General features: G+C 35.4%; 1 protein-coding gene and 1 long non-coding RNA gene across 2 annotated transcripts in view; both read left to right on the top strand.

Moving 5' to 3' along the window:
• The window catches only part of LRMDA (leucine rich melanocyte differentiation associated), a 605,660-nt gene that overhangs the window by 15,362 nt on the left and 574,474 nt on the right, over positions 1 to 15,824 (top strand).
• On the top strand, positions 3,920 to 7,480 carry LOC306805155. Its single transcript, XR_013775130.1, has 2 exons — positions 3,920 to 6,613; positions 6,730 to 7,480. It is a non-coding gene; the product is annotated as an uncharacterized lncRNA (long non-coding RNA).

Here is a 15,824-nt window from a genome sequence, read left to right as displayed (position 1 = left end):
GAGAGAGCAAATGTCTGTATTGAGCTAAAAGTGAATGGGCAAGTGTTTCTTTGTGTATTTTAGTATAGCATATGAAAGTGCTGGTTGCTGTAGTCCTAGTATTTTAAAACCTAGTGAAATGGTGAAGTCAGCTTTAAGGTAATCTTCCATCTTTTTTTCCCAATTTTCTTTCTGTGTGGGGACATAAGTACACTGGAAGCATTTAAGACTAGTGTGGGTAGAAAAAATAGCACTAGAAGCACATCAAGACAGGTATTAGTTGTCAAGTTGGTATTTGTATTTACAGTATAGCCTATTACTATCCTATAACATGGAATGAATAAATCATTCCTGTGTTGTAGCAGATCATACCTTAGCAGGCAGAATAGCATCAGAAATGGTCAGCAAGCTTAATTCTGTACACAAAAGTATCAAATGTTTCAGGTTCTCTACCTTATATTCAATGCACTGTGATGTCATAATCGAAATCAGATTTTCTGAGTGATTCCCTGACTGTGTATTTCCATACAATTCTTACTCTTAGGGGAAAAACAAAACTGGCACCCAAGTGAGTGGAGTGAAACCTCATTCACACCTCTTTTCTGTAGTAAAAAAACACAAAAAAGTCTGCAAAAATGGTAAAGGTTTCTCTGTAAGTTCCTAAAATCAAATATCTGAACTTAACCTCTGTGTCAAGAAATTTGCTCTATTAAAGATATACTTCTGCTTTTCAAACCACTTGGAGAAAATAATATGTATTTCTTTTTGCTAGATTGAACACAAGTGAGATTTTTGATATTCAAATCTACGTCATTGACTAGAAATAACCTTATTCATATTACAGTGCATTCACATCTATGCATGTTATGTAGAAAGCTAAGTGTTACTTATGCCCATTCTGTGCAGGTCTCTTCTCTGCAAAATTTAAAAACCACTCCTCATCTTTTGCTACAGAGCTCTTTATGTATGTATGTATGTATGTATTTATATTATTAATTATTTATGTTAAGGCCCTCATCTCTCTTAGTGAGCATTGGAATAAAAAGCAAATTGCTGTTGAATTTCCCTCTCTGGTGATTTCACTTAATTTCACTACAATTAGTGTATTAAAAAGAGTAAACAAATCTCCCCCTCTTTTTCTCCTTGGTGTCTATGTAGTAGAGAGCTTTGACCCCATGCAAAGCTTTACATGATAGACTCTTCAGATTCTTCCGTGAGTCATGCTAAGGCTCCATGTGCAAATTGACAGTGCCTCTCTGTGCTTGACATTGTAACTTTAAGATTTTGTTGCTTAAATACACTAAAATGTACCCTGTATCAAACTGCAGGTGCTGCTACACTTCTATTACAGCAGGGTAACACTTGCTTCGTAAAAACTCTGAGGCTTGTGAAAGAGTTAAGCAAAGCAGGCAGAAACGGTTTTCAGCTTTTACTTTTCAGATACAACCTTTTAAGCATACCTACATTTACCTGCAATGGCAATCGTTTTGCATTTTAATGACAAATCAAGTATGCTAACTTGCATTTGAAACGAAAGTGCCTTAAATGTCTCTGGCTGTCAGAATGAGATGTTAGGAGCTTGATGAAAAGAGAACAAAGAAGACAAAGTATGAAGCCTAGATACAGAGCAAAATGAAATAAAACCTTGTATGGCCTGTCAGGGGTGTCAGTTGATATTCCTATCTAAAGCACATTATAGTATTACTTTGCAGCTCATAGCTTACTCATCTGTCTTTTTTAATTCATCACATTCTAGCCCACATCTTTTAAGTCCCATGTGTCAACAATGGAAGAAATCTGTTAATTGACAAATGAGTGTCACAAATGTGAATTGGTGCCTTTACATCAGAGGCAGGTAGTCTCTGTTGTTTTTTGTCGGCTCTATTATTGGCATAAGCCAGTGTAAGACATCTGTCTTTGCCAGAATGAGAGATGACAGCCAGAGAAGGGCTGTCATTGTTTTAGTGCATGTTCATTCTGCTGAGATACTGTATAAAGATAAAATGTCAGTTAAAAGAATATGAAAAACTATCGGGAGGAAGTCCTTAAATTACTTGGGAAGGGGATCTGGGAATTGGTGCCAGAATTGAAATCCGAACGTTCCAGTTTGCATCTATCACATCAATTTAAAAATAATACTTTCTGAGTAACTGGGTCAGTTTATAAGGCATTTAGGAAAACGTTATGTTGTGTTGGCATAATTAGCTCATAAGATGGAAAGAAAAACATATTTTCACAGGATATGAGTTTATTACAAGTTCATTTTTCAAACATATATAGAATTGTCTCAATAAAAGTATGCTGTGTAGCATCTCTAGTGTTGATTTGCATCTGTTTTGAAATATTGAAATTGCTCCATTCCAATTTCTTTTTCTGTTATAGTTCTATTTTAGATTGATGAATAACATAATGAAATAAAAAGCATAGCCAGCTGTGAGTTGATGAGACAATTAATAGGGAGAAAATTATTAACATAGTTTCAGGGTGTCTAGAGGATGTACAGTATATAAAAGTTACTCCCAAATCACTAAATCCCTTTATTGCAATAAATGACTTTTTAATCTTGGATGGCACAAAAGAGAGGAGGAAAATGTTTTAATGGAGGTGGAAGAAAGTGGGAATAGAATTAAAATGTCATAAAAGGCTGCCATTCCACTTTTTGCTTTATATCAGAAGTCATAAGAAAGGCAGATTGGCACTTTTATCTTCAGCAGCTCTTACAATCAACCCTGTGCTGTACAGGACACTCACGTGTAACCCCCTCCTTCCCAAATGTCCTGTCACTTGGGTTCTAAATGACCTTGTCTGAACTTCAGACATTCTGAGGGCTATGTTGACAGAATCTAGTGAAGGACTAACTCTAGATCTGGGCTGGCTGAGTTGAAGTTTCAAGATGGATGTCTCTGAACAATTTATTAAAAGACTTAGTTTTAAAGTTACTTGGATTTTGCATTTGAAACAGAACTGTCAATATGGTAAATCTGAGACATTCTGAATTATGATGCTACTTAATATAGGTGGAATTCTCATAACTTTGTAGTATTTGTGTTTTCTTTTTTTCCATTTTTTAAAAACTTGCTTCTAGCAACTAATTGAGTAGCAGAAAACATACCAAACTGATATTCTTTTTCCCCTTCCCACCATCTAATGTGGGACGCTCAATTTTTCTTCATCTTTAACTACTCTGTTAGTCTTCAGATATCTGCTGGCTCTTTCACTTCAATCCATGGTTAGTGTTGATTGTAAATTTAGTTTTAATTATTGAGACAAGTAACACAGTTTAATACTTCTAATAGGTGCTAGTAATTTATGAGTCTCCTGTGTCTTAGGTCTAAAAAGCTAAGAATGAGTAGCATGCAGCTTCCTTTTGTTTTAAGTATTTGAATAGAAATATTACTGCTCTGTAAATAGAGTTCCTATAAAAAGAATACTAAGACAGAAGGTATTTTTCTCTTGACAGCCTACTTGGGTATTTTTTTATTAAAAAGCTAGTATTTTCTAACTCCTTTGGAATTAATTTTGCTAGACAATATTTTAGAATATTATAATTTATGAAAACTAAGAAAGGTTTTCTGCTTGTATACAAAGATTTGTGATTCTGAGGTACATATAAGTTTTTAGTGAAAGATTTGTTCTTTCATTTCCAACCTTCATTTGTTCTAAGTAGATGTTTAAATTTCCAGTCAAAAGCCATGCTGTTGGTATCTAAATTGTCAGGTGTGTCTTCTTTGGCAGGTTTTCATCATGTGCTTTGAAGTTCAGTTTCCTTTGAGAAGTGGAAAGGCAGCACTGCCTCCATTTTACAGATGGCAGAACTGAGTTGTGAGGAGGCCTTGTTGATTAAGTATACATGCCAAATATTATCAGCTTTTCTTACCAGTTTGAATAAACCACTTCTGCATGGGAGGACAAGTGATGGCTGACACCTGTCCACTTAGCAAATCTGAAATGATCCTAGAGATAGTTTATTCTCTTGTGTTACTTGACTGCACTGTTTATTATCTGATAGTGGATAGGTGGTGATACAGCAGAGACTAAAAAGAAAGATGCATTATATGCTTAGAAGACATTTTTGTTTCCTTTTGGTTAAATGATATATAATTATAGATATAACAAAGGTAACAGCAAAAAAGATGTGGACTAAGACTGTATCTTTTATTGTTAATGGACTTTCTCCCTTTTCTAACTAAAAACTAAGAGATGGTCAGAAGGATAAGTAGGAATACCAGATCTGGTCTCTCTAACAGAACTGAATTAATTTTCTCATGAAAACTCGTATGCAGGACATACAATTGGAGTTAGTTAAGTTACTGTCCTGTTTCATACCCAGTGCTTACAGGAAGATTCCATGAAGAGGCTGGAGAAAACATTCAGCTTGTGGAATTCTGCTTTGGGAGCATGTGTCTGTATGACAGTATTGTCACTGTTAAATTAGCTCTAGAAAGGGAAGATACAGGAATTTGACTGCAGAAACGTTGTATGTGTGTGTGCTCATACCCTCTGGGTGATTGCCCTCCTGACTGCCAGCTGTCATACAGAATTTGAAACAGACAAAAATTTATTGGGTAGTATTTAGAAACATGTCAGTGGTAATGACTGGATCTCTGATTTCAATTATCACCTACTAAATTTAGGCTAATGTAGTGCATTTGTAGACCTGTTGAATGCACTTGACATCATGTTTAAAATATTTGAAACTGCACTGGTTTTTAATATCATATGTTGACCACTTTCTTGTTCTTACTCACATCTGGTGCATGGCAGCAGGCATCCCATGTGACCTATAAAAACTTCACTTGTGCTAGTTTGAGTTTCTTTTTCTGTTCCAGATTATATTTCAGCAGAGAAGAAGACAGTAGTCTGAGACTACAATTACTTTAACGAAGCACTGCTCTGAGATATGTAATTCACCCTCCCCCCCCATACAATCAGTGTATAAACAGCATTTTAAGCTTTATTCCTACTGTTTGCCTTTAATTTTTCTTTGAAAATCCTTGGCCACTTGGGTGCTCTTAAAACTATTTTAATAACAAATTACCTATTTTTTTTTTTCTGTATTTGGGTGAGATTTCAGGTGGAATCTGATTATACACGATTTCTTTTGTTATATTAGCAGAGATTAATGTTTCAATCCAAAGTACTGAGTTGTACTTTGCTTACTTTGCAAATGTTTTATGTGCTATTATTTTAGAACTATTGAGGAAGATTATTTAAAAACAAAAGTTTGTTTTTCCAAGTACTGCAATTCTTCATTGGAGTGCTGCAGAACAGTCTTCTGTCTTCTGATCTTGTACTCTTTCCATATCCATCTTCCTCATACATATTTATTAAATGTATATGCTGATGTCTGCAACTCTGAACTTGCCTTCTAACTATTGAAATAGTGACTGTTGAAGTCATTTGTTTGATAGCACTCAGGAGTACTAATCATCACAGGTTTTAGTTTGTCTCCCTGTTTTTGTGAAAATATTACAGGCTTTTAAAGTTATATCCACATCTGCATGCAACTGATATAAAAAAATAAAGTAGTCTCTAAACTTGCATAGGCTACTTTGAGTAAGTTCATTGTCTACATTTTGATAGCTGCATAAACAAACCTGGGCAATTTTGTAAAAATAAATCCTTAAAGCAAGATCGTCCTGGTTATACTAATTTTGCTTTGCTGTGATTTCTTATTTCTGGGAGCATATTTTTCAGTAGTATTCTCAGTGGTGGTTACCAGGTTCTTTTCCTGCCTAGTGCTTCCAGACATCCTTTAGATGACTTCTTGTTATGAATCAAAAAGTTGTTTTAAACTGAAGTTATTATTGAAAAATCCTGAGCATGTTATCTCTGGAATACAAGACACAATACCAGAAGCTTTCAAAATAGGTGTTGGATACATTCCTACTGGAAGAGGAAAGAGATCTTGAAAATGGAATTTCAGTAAAGTTGAATGTAGGCCTTCTGGTGAAATGTGTGAAGATGTACAGCCTTACTGATTATTTGTCACTTGTGGAATTTCTAGAATGGTCTTGGATGGTAAGTTTCAGGAATAGTTTCATCTTACGTGTTTTTTCAGTGGATTTTGTTTTGGTTTTGGTGTTGAAATTGTCTATGATTCCTTAGAAATTCTCTGAGTCAGACATGGATGCAGATGCATGGATTTATCCAGTAGTTGTAAGGACTCTACCTAGTGGCTTCATGGCATTATCAAAGTTACCATTTAAAAGGAGCAATGTTTGCTATTCTTATTTAAACTTTTCTGGTTTAAGCCTGAAACTCATAATTGATCACAAGTCACAAAAAATACCTATGTAACTTTATTACATCCAGCCTATATGTAATCTATGTTTATCTTCCTTTCATAGAGATATTTTTCTTAGTGGAGGATCCATTTAATGTGAACTTAATGTTGTTCTTATTTTTCCTTGGATGTTTGAAAAATGAAACCTAAGGTCTGAGAAATTTCAACATACAAATTTCAATCATAAAGTAAAAACAGTCTTAATTTTTGAAGAGCTTGCAGAACTGATTTTGCTGTTATATGTTTCTTTAGTAGTTTGAGATCTCCTGATGTATAGGTTCTGTCCTGTGCCATCATTTCTAACAGGCTTTGTTGTTCCCTCATACTGGGATACTGGAAGTGTGCAGGGTGGGTATTTCACTTGCTTGGTTTGATATGTTTTCATGATAGTGTATTGGTTCGCAAATACAGGGAACTTCTGTACTACTCTACTTTGCTAACCTTTCTGATTGCTCTGCACTCAGTTCTTCTCAAATCACTCTTGTGCTGCCTGGCTGCCACCTTGGAAGACTCTGTGATGGACAGTTGTGTTGGCTTCCACTTTATTTCCACAACTTCTTCTGTTCTGTGTGACTGCAAAAATACTTCCTCTGCTTCCAGGTATCTTATCTCACATGATAATGTACTGCCTACCAGCCATATGTTTCTACAGCACATAACTGTACTTCTGCCTTTTCTTTAATTCAATGGGACAGTTATTACTTTCAGTACATCAGGGTGGAACTTCTTCACAAAGTGTGTCTGTTGTAGATGGTGCATCTGCTGTCTGCTTGCTGTGTCAGAAGAGTCATGCTTGGAAACTACAAAGGGAAAATTTGCATGTTGCTATTCTGTCCTTGTTAAAGCTGATAGGTCTAATATAATAAAAGTGCATGTTATAGTCATGAACTTTAAACTAGGAGGCTCAGGAATTATATTGCATAAGCACACAAATTAAGTATGTTTTATATATCTGTAGAGGAGGTAGGTAAATACCATGGTATTTACTATGATTCATAAGCCCCATCAGAAATAAAAGTTTTAAAGTGTATTAAACTTAGTCCTTATGTTAAGGGCTTTTTTCTGTTTTCTTCTTGTTGCTCATGAATCCTTCATTAACCATCATAGTCCTATTAAGCAATTTCTGTGTAATCATCTGAGATCATTGTGGAGAATTGTAATCAGAATAAGAACAAATTTTTATTTAGTGGGCAAATAATAGTTAGTTGGCTAAGAAGAAGATACAAGTGTACAAGTGTACAAGTGTACAAGAAGTACACAATCTCATAAAAGCTGAAAAGAAGGGACAGAAGTAGAGGATGTTGAATGTTTGTCTTTGTTATTGACATGAGACTTACTTTCAGTTCATGGTTTCTGTCACACAGTGCTGTCCTTCTGTTGAATGGTCTCAATGTCCTGGCATAGATGACATGAATTCTTGTTTTAAATGTGAACAAGTATTAATTTAGTTCACTGAAGAGGAAATAAGATTGCAACAAAGGAAGTTCATGTTGGGAAAGAGTAGAAAGTTGATATTGATACTAGCTTTGCACTTTAATAACCCTTTGTGATGCTCTCTCATTGCATGACTCCTACAGGAGGGTGCTGGTGGGTCACGTGAAGATGATGTTCTTAGGAACAAAAAGACCTTTTTCTGTCAAAGCTGGAAGGTGATTTTGGCTCTTCTTTTTTTTTTTTAATAATTATTATTTTATTTTTTCCTTCCTGTCCTCCTTCAGAAAAGTTCAAGCAAACTGCTGGCACTGACAGAAGATGAAAATATGATTTATGCTGACATCATGTATAATGAAAGCAAATCTGTTTTGTGAAAGATGGTTTTTCTTGTGGTGTTGAAATAAAGAATCAGTGAGTCATTCTTGAAGGAATATTGGTTCAGACTTTTCTTGCCTCTATCACCACTGCCCCACCCCTGCTTTTCCTCCTCTGCTTTGTCATTGGGGATCTTCATATTGATGCTAGCTACAAATGGTTGTTAAACAAATTTTCTTCAGTCCTTAAGCAAAGCTGCTTCATGTGGATTGATGTAATGCAAGAATAATCTCTGCTGTGAGGCTAGGGGCCATACCCAGCTATAGCAGTGTTGATACTGATTTTCTGGCTCCCACAACATTTCATTGCAAATTCTGTTAAGAGGCAGTAAGTTTTCTTTGCTGAGAAACTGTAGCAGCAGCATCTACTAAGTTGGGTTGGCCTACTTAAAAGTTGGATTGTTTTCCAACAGTATTCCATTTGTGAGCATCTGACTTAAGCTGAACTTTGACTATAAAACACTGTAGATGTGACCAGTCCCAGTATTTGCTGAGATGATGTTATCTGCAGCAGCAGAGAAAAAAGCAGATGAATACAATAAAATACAGACAATATTCCAACATTGAATTGGTTAAAAAGAAACTTAACTGGATAAATTAGGTAGTTTATACTGGTTTTACAGATAATTGGAGGCAGAAAGGCTGAAAAGGAGGTGAGCTTAGTTATGTGAGTGGCTGGAAAGATGTGATGACAGTGTAAGTCTTAGACTGTCACTTCAGCAAAGTTCTCAGTCCAAAATCCATTGTCTTGGCTGAGACACTGGGGGAGCTGGGACACTGAGCATCTGCTGGCTGCTGGGGATACAAATGATTCCAGAGGAAGGGACGTAAACCTTGTAAAACCTTTTCCTTTGTAGTTAGGTAAAATATGGACTTTTATGACTGTTTAATTAGTTCTTTCAATTTGCTGTAACTCTTAACTCCACACAAATACAAAATACACAGAACCAATTGTGTGATGTCTAAATTGGCACTTAATAAATGCTGCTTGATCCTTCCATAGTAGATAATAGTTAGCCAACTGTACTCTGCCTAGTGTCTGAGGATCCAGTGCATCCTTTTTTGCTGAAAGAAAAATAGCATAAAAATAGCTGTTTATGTAGCACATCTGTGCTAAAACCCCCTCAAACCAATGGTACAACCATTGTGCCAATGGTACAAAGCTGACTGATGACTTTCAAATGACCAATCCTTTGTTTTTTGAATTTTTGTTTCCCTGTTGTGTAGATTGGACCTTTAATATAAAGTAAGTATTTAAATTTTTTTTTTTTCTTATATACCCTTCTGAATTTACCATGTGTGCATTTTCCTTTCCAGCTAATGCTGTTGTGTGGAGGAGGGGCAAGGTTTGCAGAGGCACACAGCCTTTTCAGAAAATAGTTTGAAACTTGGGAGTTCTGTGAAGTGTTTCCCATGAGTTTATATGAAGTGTTTCACCACTGCAAAAAAGTACGAAGGAAGTTGCAGATGTCCCCACAAAAAAAAAAACATCTGGAGCCTCACTGGTATGTGAAGTGTTGTCCCTGAGCAAGGCAGGGGCTTCTGGCTCATGGTGAATTCTGAGCTTGTTCAGTGCAGTTCATTGAATCTCTTACCCTACCTTTGCCATGAGTCAGTGCTTTTCAGGGAATTCAGAGTTAATGTATCTTATTTCTGTACAAAGCAAGTGCATTTCCCCTCACTTTGAGCAGTTGTATGTTATATCTTACTTTGTAAGCCTTGAAACGTTGTGACTGATTTTTATTTAATATGTGTTAGGCCTCAACCTTTCCCCAGTTTCCTTTTAACCTTGTCAGATTTCTCTCTGGTATTCCTCCTTCTTCTATTTTGAAACCATTAAACTCTTGTAATATAAATTGATTTACACCTCAGCTTTGGTAAGTATTTTTGAGAAACATGGAGAAACTGATGCATGCAGAAAATGTTGGAATTTTGGGGTCAGGGAGGGAGACCCTGAATGTTCTGGGCAGAGTACTGAAGATGGAGTCCTTGCAAACTTTCTTGTAAGTTAATTGCAAGTTAATCTTGTAAGTTATTCAACATATTGTGTATAAAGACTACAGCAAAGTTGGTAAGGGTTCTTTCATTTTTTATAGAAAGCATTTACTGGCATAGCAGTTCTAATTATCTATATAGTATTTATCTATGTATACTATGATGTAGACTGTCATGTCCCCTGAAAAGAGGGCTGTTTTTTTCTCTAGTTAAGTGACAGTCATATAGCATACACTTAACCATGTTCTTAATTGTTTTGTAATACAGCACTGGAATTAATGTCCTCATGTGCTTTGCTGAGTCAAGATCTTGGTGGATTCCTGTACTCATGTTTCATGCAGTTAACTCTACCGATGTTCTTTCTGTTAATAGTGATCAAGTCATAAAGCAATTATACTCCCACAAGCTGTCCTTTAATAACCTTTGTCATTTGTCAAAGTGCATTAGAGCCTTGCATATTTTTACAGAGAAACTACTGGTCTTCATGAAGTAATAGTGTGTTCTGATGTGCCAGCTCATCTTCCTTGCCAAATTGCTGTTGGTTCAGAGGGGAGCTCACTTCAGCTTTAAGAAATACCTTCTACTTCTTTCTCTTAGACCAAAAGATTTTCAAAAAAGATTAAAATCTTAGTTAGCAGCAGTCAGCAAACAATGCTCATTTGAACCAACTCAGGCTTCCAGTCTGGCAAAGCTTAAAATTTAAGTTTTTCAATGATCTTTGGGTATGAATGTAACTTGTATTATACTAGGAAAGGTATGACGATTTTCATATTATAAGCTGTGACAGTCTTTTCATAAGCATGTATTTATAATCCTACATCTGTGTGAGTATTTTGGGACTTACTGCTGTTTATACTACAAAGGTGTAACTCAGTGTGATCTTGTTTTCTCAATTTATTTTGTTTCTTAAGTAAATGTTATAGCTGCAAGCAGTCAAGGTGTATTCCTCCTTGTAATTTGCCAGCATGAAGTAGATATTTGAGGTTGGCATGTTCGGTATTTTGTGAACAGTCTAGTGTTAAGGATTAAAAGATATGATAAGTCTACTGCAGTTGCAGTAATTTAAGCATATAAATTTCCCTTCAGTCCTGACAACCTCTTCATCAGGTAGATAGCTCTGATGCTTAGAGTACACATTGCATCTCTAGTTCAGGAATTGCTTTCTCCTAAGTAAAGAAAGTTGAAGCCTGGTGGAACCCTGTTTCTTTGTAGATGTGCATACACTCCAGTATTCAGTCCTTGGGTACATATGGAGACAGATGAAGTATGTAGAAGCCAGTCAAACATGCTTTGCTGACCTCTGACTGGAGCTGGGATTTATCATTATGTACAGTTTGTAGCAAAAGTAGGCTGTGACCTTTTGAAATATGCAAATATATTTTACCATTGTTACTATTTAGAAAGCAAAGCTTTAGCTCTGTATTCCACCTTTCTAGCTGTTCTGACAGAGTTAGAGACTCTATCTTCATAATGAACAATATAATTTTCAAGAAAAGCATTTAAATTAGCATGTAAGCAGTCATTACAAAAGGTTAACTTGGACAAAAATATTTTGCATTGTAATCTCTGATATCTTCTTTGAAGCAAACATTATTTCTTTTAAAAATATTTTAAAATATCCCATCTGTGCTACTTTATTATTGTCACAGACTGGGTAAGCTCTTCATTGGAGAGGTTTCATTGTAATGCTGGTGCTGTTTCTGTTACATGTGTTCTCCCTCTGTTGTTTGTCTGAATATGCACATGCAGGTATATGCACATAGAGTATTCTGATTCATATCGGTATTCTGATGGAATTCTGTCTCATTGTTGAGCTGATAGTCTTGATCTTGTGTGTGGCTTTTATTTTTATTTTACAAATACCCATCTGGCCACTAAAAACAAGTATTTATTGATGGATTAGAAAGGCTCAAGGTTCTTGAAGTTTGCACGTCCTGTGAAAAAGACAGGTCAATTTTTTCTCTCTGGGCATCTGTCTCTCATAAGCTCATAAATTGTTCTTGAGGCTACATAGAAAAAATACTGAAGGCAACATCATATTTAAGAGTTTAAATGTGCTGATTGGAGTGTCTCAGAGTCTAACCTCAGGCAAAAGGTCTTGTGTTCAGTCTTTTTGACTGATGTAGAGTGGTCCACTGTTAATAATTTAGTGTTGAGACCTACTAAATGAAAAATAGGGGACTCATAACATCAGTATCACTGTTGATTTTTCGTAGAAAATATGAAATGGTTGTATTTTGATGTATGTTTCCATTCTTTACACACTTAACTGTTCTCTGATGTAGCCACTGCATCTGATTTTTTTCTTAATGAGCAATGTTTTTATATCTACAGAACACAGAGTTTGCCCTGCAGGACCTTATGTTCATTTTTAGTTAGCTCTATTTGTGTAGTAAATAAAAAATGAGTAGCATTGCCATTAGCCATTTTATATGCATTACTCCTGACTATGCTTGTGAGTAATCTGCTAAAGAATGTGCACATTCTCAGTGTGTAGCAAAATGGGGCCTGTAATAATTTATTTTTTTAGATTTACCTAAAATGCACGGCAACAGAATGAATCTTGGTTTAAGCAAGGTTTTTGATGGCTGTGTAAATCAACATGCTGTAGGTTTAGGTCCAGTCTTTGTCAGACATGAGCATGTTGTACTTCACTCGCCCATTTTAGTAGGTATAAGAGGTGAAATGCAGGATGGATCATCTCTAGATTGTTTACTGGAGTTCTAAAACTTGTTTGCTTTAATAAAGGATCAATATTTTGCATTTTAGAACTTCAGAGTTAAATCTTTGCAAAGATGTGTGGGGTAAACATTTCTTGTGTAGCTTGAAGGATTGTTCAGTGAGAATTGTTTTCTTAGCAAAATGTGCATGCAAAGAAGTTTTGAAAACTTATTTTTATTCTTTGGAAATAGGTGTATTTTCTGAAATAGTGTATAGTTCTTATAGATTCTGCAGATAAACACATTCTTGTGAAGGTAAATAATTATATATGTAGTCAGTAGTTGGCTGAAGATTTTATTTTTTTTTTCAGAGAATGTGGATATCAGTTGAACAGCTGCTATAGGATGTGTAGCTCATTCAAAGTTCTAAGAGTGCAGAAGCAGTAGTTAGGAAATTACCTTTTCTTGAGTACTAAAACTTGTCTGGGTTAACTTTGTGTATGGTTTCTCTTCGTTATGTTTCCCAGTAAGTACAGATACACCCTTCATGGAACCATGATGTTTTATAAACTATTTAAGTAAGGTAGACTCTTTAGAAACTAATATAATTATTCAACTGTACAACTTAATATCCAGCCTATATATGGAATATATAATTAGAATAACACTGAAGGTCAGATTTTAAGTGCTTGTATTCTGGATCCATTAAAAAAAAAAGATAGGATCAAAACAGGAATTGAACTCTTAAGCATTTACTGTATCTTTGGAAATAGAATGAACTTTGATAGCAGGTATTGTCTTGCATGCATTTCATGTTCACTAAAATAAAGATTTATTAAAGTGAGAATTTAAAACTCTTCTTAGGCTTCCTCAGATTGTGTTAACCTAGTTTTCCTGTACTAGTCTGAAATTGATGCTCAGAGGAGAAGGGAGGGAAGATTGGGCAATCACTGTGGCTTTGGAAAACGCTGGTTTTGTCCCTGTTGAAGGGGTGGCATTTTTAAATTCCTTCAGAAATGTTACTGTGTGCCCCTGTTTTACTCTGATCATCTGAGCTCTATTCAGTTTTTGTGTTGCTGTCCACTCCAGTTTTTTTTTCCCCAGCTGCAGCTCATATGCTTTCTACCTCTCATTAAAATATACTAAAAAATATTCTAAATGAGATACTTGTAAATCAGTAAACGCCATTTTCCACGTGTCAGCGTACCAGCTTTTCTCTTTAAACAGAAAGGTTGTGTTTGTGGTTTGGTAGGGGAAATAGAGGAGAAGAGGATTATCTTTCCTTACAATTGAAGATAATTAGGTTGTTTTAGTTAAGTTAGGTTATCACATTAGCTATTAAAAAGCACATCTGTAAAGTGCACATTGCACTTTCCCTGTCTCTTCATTTCCTTAGGTGATAACAGGAAAAAAATGTGTGGAACAGGGCTCTCATTTTATTTTGAACTTAATACTCTGAAATTGAACATGGTTATCAGGAGTTCCAGTGTGGGAGGTAAGGAGGTAATGAGATGAATTTCTTGTCCTGAATTTGGAGATTGTTTTTGTATACATAAATGTGAATTTCCTTAAGGTATGCAAGAATGTTCCATCTTTGCTATTGTGGTACTGTGAAATCAGAGAAATTTGCCCTGTTTTTTTGCAAACTGAGATGTCTCAGGCATGTTTGTGCTGCTTGCATGCCATGTGAAGAAGTAGTAGTAGCTTCTTTAACATCTAGGCTGAAGAGGGAAAAGAGGATCCCAGGTTCTAGTCTTGGCTTACTATGGAGTCTTCTGGGATAAGTGTTCACAATGTCTACCTAAGGAATCCATCATAATCAATACTTCCTATTGGTTACAGTAACTGGTGTCACAAATCTGTTGGAACAAAGAAGTCAAATGTATAAGAAATCATGGAGTGTCAAGATACTGATTTTTATCCCAATGATGTTTTCTGACTGTTCCATGTGTTTCTCTTTATATTATGCTTACAAATTGAAAAGAAAAAACTTTCTCTATAATGTACAAAAATTTGTAGTCTAAGTAGGACTTACAAGTCCCATTCTCTCAGAGAAGCATAGAAGTTATCCCTGTTCAAGGATACAAAAAACTCTGCATCTCCATTCCCATTTTTAACTTCTTTTTTTGTTCCAGTCAATGAAGAGAAAAGAATATTGGTTGCTGGAAAAGGCTTTATCTGCCTATACCTTAAAGATAGATCCTAAAATCTGTTATAATTTCAGCTGCTTCTTTTCTTTTTCTTTTCTGTCTCACTCTTTCCCCAAAAGATTGACCCAATATTTCTCAATGTTAAGGGAAGTGATTATCCCTTTTTTTAAAGCAAGGCACTTGGAAAAGCAGGGATGTAACTATTACTTGACATTCATGCTGAGCATGTACCTCCTTTTTAAGTGCTTTTTTTTCATGGAGCCTAAAATTAACTTGGTGAAAGCTAATTGTACTTCATTGATAGACCCTTTAGTTTGCTACCAGCTCTCATTACTCCCTTTTTATTTTATTATTTTTATTATTTTTTTATGGCTTAACTCTAAAAAAGAATCTGATGGTTGAGTGAGCACAGCCAAACTGTGTAGTAGTAGCCATAAGGTTTATTAGCCAAAGTGATGAATAAGAAAATGTGGATGTTGAGTACATTACTTATCCCCTCTTTGCCCTATACTTGCATCTGTAAAGTGGAGGCTGAAATACTAAACCACACCAAATGCTGAACCTTAATGTATGTTGGTAAATCACTTACTATTGCCAAATACACTACAGAAATGTCTTGTTAATGTTACCTAAATTATGTCAGTGATCAAAAAATAGAATCAAATATGTATTGTGCTGCAGAATTTATGGTTCAGCATATTGATTTCCAGCTTGATGGTCTTACAACATGCTAAAGTTGGTAGGGATCTGTGATAGGGTTGTTTGAGTGTTTTATTATAAATCAAAGACAAAAGCATTTCTGGTTTAAGAATTCCAAAGCATGTTATGTACTTTGCTCTGTATAGAGTTAAATTTCTCTTCCCATGCCCCAAGTAAATTGCAAATTAACGCTAATAAATCACATTGCAGCAGTTGGTAAGAAGTGAAAGTATATTAATAATTAAAT

Source organism: Erithacus rubecula (genome assembly GCF_903797595.1).
Source record: "Erithacus rubecula genome assembly, chromosome: 9".
Lineage (NCBI taxonomy): Eukaryota > Metazoa > Chordata > Aves > Passeriformes > Muscicapidae > Erithacus > Erithacus rubecula.
Note: the sequence above shows the minus strand (reverse complement) of the source record. Positions and strands in the feature narration are given on the sequence as shown.